A 5,598-nucleotide genomic window follows, 5' to 3' on the forward strand; every position below is an offset into this window, starting at 1 on the left:
ATGAGTGCTTAGACACTTGGCACGTTAAAGAACCAGGAACTGTATCTGTATCTTGCACTATCCTCCAAAATCTAAAACGACTAATACTCCTTTGAAAAAAACTCAAAATAGATATACAAGATTCATATAAGTGTTCATATACAAGATTATTAAATTCATTAGACGCCGGTTTGTCTTAGACTATCTTTAAAGATAAAAAAACTAATGATTTAATTACCTGCAGGAGGCAGTGTTGCCTACGTACTGACACGTCTGTCCTGTGGGGCACGTGACTATTGTTGAATAAACTCTACAGACTTTGGTTCCTGTATTGTCAGTACCAATAGTTGTACTCACTGAAATATTAATTTATAATCATTAGTTTCGACCATTATGTTAACATTTACTTAACAGTTTACGTTTCGTTTGTGCCAATACAACCGTAAGATATATATTTCAAAATTTATAGATTTATAGGTTATAAAGATAATGTAGTATGTACGGAATTATACCGTGGATAATGTAGTATGTACATAATATATACCGTGGATAATGTAGTATGTACAGAATATATACCGTGGATAATGTAGTATGTACAGAATGTATACCGTGAATAATGAGTATGTACGGAATTATATCGTGGATAATGTAGTATGTACGGAATATATACCGTAAATAATGTAGTATGTACAGAATATATACCGTGGATAATGTAGTACATGTATGTACAGAATGTATACCGTTGATAATGTAGTATGTACGGATACCGAGTGCGACGCTTTGGTATATAAAACTTAGTATCATTTTGACTTCAACTAACTTAATTATTGTTTCAAGTATATTATAAATTAAGTGATTTCACTTTAAATGATGCTAAACATTTATGGAAAAAATAATAAAACGAAATCCGCATAAAGTCCTTGCACCAAATACATTTCCAAAACATTTTATATAGGATTTTCGGTAAACCTGGAAGATGAAGAAAACAAATTACATGCGTAACCGTTAACTGTAACAGCAGTGGCTTTAGTATTAAGCCCGTCAACAGCGAGTGTTCCACCATTTCTTATGTTTTGCAAATCACGGGCAGCACGAGATTTCTCAGCATCAGTGTTACTTATTATCATTTGACTCTCAAATTCCACTGAACCACACCTGGGGAGAAAAGGAACATGCCAATGTATTCATATGAACAAATTAAGTTAAATTGAACCTGCAACATTATGTTATGGGCGAACTAATGGGTTCCAGTTTTGGTTTAATCAAAACCAGTATTTTATTCCACACACCACCCCAAAACAGTCTTAGCATTATATTTATGTAGACATCACAGAGAGGAAACCAAGTTGTTTAAAAAAACAACATAATAAAAATGTTATCTTTATTGAAGTGTATGAGAGTCAAAAAAAGTAAAATAAAATTTTAATTTTAACTGCTTTTATTTTTGCAAAATAAAATATAACAATGTCACGGTCTGCAACATTAATTTTAATGATATTAATGGTTAATATAAACACAATATGGACACAAAAGAATAATTTTACAGCTGCTCATCGTTAAAATGAAGGCATGTGAAGGTAATTGTACAAGGGGTGCCATTTGCATACCAGTGTTTATGGTAGGAATGAAGCGGAACATTTTAAAGCAAGTGTGAATAGTTTCATTAAAGATATTGCGATAATTTACTGAATTGGTAACATCTATATATGCAAATAGTTTAAATAAATTAGCCAACTAGCGTAAAAAAGGCATTTGATTTTCGTAGCAATTCATCAAACCTTTAAAAAATACATAAAAATAACTCATGCATTAGAGTTTATTCAAACATATATTTTAAAGAAAATACAATGAAATTGAAATCTAATTACACCAAAATATAAACGTATATATAATCTATTAATATATCATTTAAGTATCAAACTACTTCATGTCTGTAAATAAATATATGTATGTCTGAGCGATGAACTGTTAATTTCAAGTTAGACAGATAAATTTTCTGGCATGATATTGTTTCGCATTTTTTTCACTATGATTTGGCAATTCGTTATTTTTTCCATCCCTCTCCCGTCATTAAAAAGCTAAAATGTTACCTTTATGCTATTTTTACCAAATCATTACCTTTTGTTTTCAATTTGACAAAAACATTTCCTTTTTTTCCTTTTTCACGTAATAATTCCTTTTTTTTTGCTAAGTTCAACAAATTATCACCTTTTTGCTATTTTCACCAAATTATCACCTTTTTGCTAATTTCAAAAAATTATTACCATTTTGTTCATATTCCTCTCGTTCAGTTTCCGCACTTACAGATAATTTAAATTGTAAATTTAAAAAGTAAAATCAACACACAAAATCAATAGAAATTTCTTACTGTATATTGTAGACTATAACACGAATGACTGAAGGAATTTGTGCCCGCAACTACAAAAAATAAAACCACAATATATTTATTATACATAATTTAGGGAAGACTTTCATATACATGTATATGTATCAGTTAAAAGAGTATGCCTCCAGATTCATGATATTTTCACGAACATTTAAAAAATGTATAAAAAGTAAAACTTTGTGAAGTGACCAAAAACATTACACATTGGCAATGGTACTTACAAATGTAAATCACAAAAATAAAATGATGTCAAAGTATGCTAAATGGCCCTCACTGTGTTAGCCGCGCAATAGAAATATGGTGTTACGTTATGCAAATGTTTTACTGAATTCAAACAGATAAACTTTTGGCAGATCATAACTTTTAAGGACGTCCGGCGTCCGTACTATCAGTGCCCAAAAGGGCTGATGGACCCTCATTAAGCCGAGAATACATACGCACATGTACAATAAAATTTATTACTGTTTTATATTATGGTATAAACCTGAAGGTTTTTAGTATTTATTTAAAGTATTTTGGTTTAAGAACAGCAAAATCTTACCATAGCTTCAATTGATGATTTAAGGGCATCATATTTCGGTGGTAGTTTCAGATCGTCTTCTACACATGGTAGGTCAAGGGTCATTTTAACAGTTATTTTATATTCATTCGCTGTATAGCAAAGACGTATAAGACATTAATTGCACACATTTATTTTTTTAATTATACTAAGTAATGACATAGTAGATTCTTTAAAGCAGATTTTATCAAATTCTGGTTTTAAAATAAATGATGATAAACTCGTATAGGATATTTATGATTTAATATTCACCACGTACGAAAAAGTATTTTAGGTGCAGTTTGATAAATATGTAGAAGAAGGGAGATCACTCGAGTCCAATGTCCATGAAGTCGAACATTGGAAAAATTGCAGACTCGGTTTGATTGAGCCTGTTCATGAGATATGATGAAAGGTGCAACAACACTCACGCTCCCTAGCACCGTAAAAGCAATATTCTCAACATTTGGCAATTATCCCTAATGATCATGACTCAAGTTTTTTTTTTCTGATGATTTCAAACTTTGAAAGGAAATACAACTTAGTCATTTTGTAAATATCAAAGTCACTTTGCAAACATCAACGTTGTTTTGTAAACATCCAAATGAGCCGCGTCTCGACAAAAAAACATAATGGGTTTGCGACCAGCATGAATCCAGACCAGCCTGCCATCTGCGCAGTCTAATCAGGATCCATGCTGTTCGCTATCAGTTTCTCTACTTGTTATACGGTTTGTAAGCGAACAGGATGGATCCTGATCAGACTGCACGGATGCGCAGGCTGGTCTGGATCCATGCTGGTCACAAACGCATTATGTTGGTTTTGTCATGACACGGCTCAAATCACTTTGTAAACTTCGACGTTATTTTATAAACATTTGTAAGTAAATGCATTTTGTAAACATCAATTTCATTATGTAAACATCAACGTCATTTTGTTAACATCAAAGCAATCTTGTAAACATCAACGTTATTTTGTAACCATAAAGTCATTTTGTAATCATGAACGTACTAAAGCATGTTAATGTTTTTCACTACTTAATTGTCCTTTTAAGAATTATTTAAAAATTCTACATTTAGTTCGTTCACGGTCTTATTTTAATTAATTGTACTATTAAATAATTGACATTAGATATAGCCGAATTAAGTTGAGTGACTCATTAACTAAAACCGTATTTAATATCATTAATACTATTTTTATATACTTACTTCCAACAGATAATGACACTGTTGTTCTATCTGAATTGATAAAATATATACAGAAATTAATAAAAGAAATACATCAATTATTAGAAATATATATCTTTAACCATTAGATTAGCATGGCATATCAACAGTACGCGGACGGGGATGTCAAATTGATTAAACAATAATACTTTATATTTATTGAGTATTAAAATGGTCAACGATTAAACAACTTCAAACTATTGTTTTTTCGAGATCAAAGACTAGGAAATTTCAAAGACTAGGAAATTAACTTTTTCTTTTTTTTTAACTTTATAGACCTTTTAACAGTACTATTTTTTTTTAATGGCGACGGATGTAACATTTCGCGCATGCGCATTCTGCGTAGGGCAAATACGAGAGACTACATTTTAGCATACAATGGCTTTAAAAGACGTGATTTCAAGTAATGTCATCCAGACAACAGAAATTTTGGGATGAATTAAAGTGATAAGTATTTAAAACGTGAATTGATATTTAAAACGGGATATGGACAAAAGTCCCCCCGGACAAAAGCCCCCCAATTAAAAATGACAAGGTGGACAAAAGCCCCCCACCCCCCATGAAATTTTCAAATTATTAATTTTATGAAGTGACAAATAGTGTACGTGACGCGCATTTTCATGTGTTACGAGGAACCGGATAAAATATGACTAGCTGCGTTATTTCACCACCCAAAAAATTTGGAAAAAAATATTAAAATATATAATTATGTGTCTTTCTGTTTGACATCCCAGTCAAGTCGTTAAAAAGTATACAATTAGTTAAATTTAAAACTAAAATGCATTATCGCGTCACAGAGCTAGACTTGTATATCAGTCTCGCGTGTTCCGACTTGTTTTCAGACTGATAATTAACATCTATTTTATATATTATAAATTTTCTATATATATATATATTAGCAAAAATAAAGAAGTCTTATAAAAAACTAATGAAAATTTCCACATTTTTTTACAACAATCAATTCAATGTCAGTTCCGTGATCATAATGGTGAATTCTTAAACGATCATCTTTTCTATGCTTTTTTATGGCAATCTTGACCACAAAGCTATAATGCTTTCTTTATTTTATATACAAGAATAAACTCACCTGCTCTGCATGTTTTATCCGTATTTTCTGTGTACCCCACTTTGCATGTACAATAATAGCCGTCTAAGGTATTTTCACAAAAACTTGTTTGGGATACTATTACAAATGGTGGTATCCTTGAAATAACAATAAATTATTTTTATAAAACGTTTTTATGGTTATGAAAATAGCAGAACATCTAATTTACCCTTAAAGCGGCCTTCAGCTCAATATGTTATTTTCAGATAAATCGTTTCATATAAATCTCAAATCAAAAGAATTAAGGTGGAAAATGAAATATGCCCCCATAAAATACTTAAACAATATGGAAACATCTCGATAACTCAAATCTATTGGTTCACTTTCTTTATGTAACTACATGTATTCGTTTCTGAATGACGAA

At 30.9% G+C, this 5,598-nt stretch overlaps 1 long non-coding RNA gene across 1 annotated transcript; it reads right to left on the bottom strand.

Annotated features, from left to right (window-relative positions):
- Positions 1-216: 216 nt before the first annotated feature.
- LOC132740496 (uncharacterized) lies at positions 217-2,400 on the bottom strand. Its single transcript, XR_009627169.1, has 3 exons — positions 2,348-2,400; positions 974-1,134; positions 217-335 (listed from the first exon to the last, which is right to left on the bottom strand). It is a non-coding gene; the product is annotated as an uncharacterized LOC132740496 (long non-coding RNA).
- Between the last annotated feature and the right edge of the window lie 3,198 nt (positions 2,401-5,598).

This window comes from Ruditapes philippinarum, unplaced genomic scaffold (genome assembly GCF_026571515.1).
Source record: "Ruditapes philippinarum isolate M1 unplaced genomic scaffold, ASM2657151v2 ctg10088_1_1_1_1, whole genome shotgun sequence".
Taxonomy (NCBI): domain Eukaryota; kingdom Metazoa; phylum Mollusca; class Bivalvia; order Venerida; family Veneridae; genus Ruditapes; species Ruditapes philippinarum.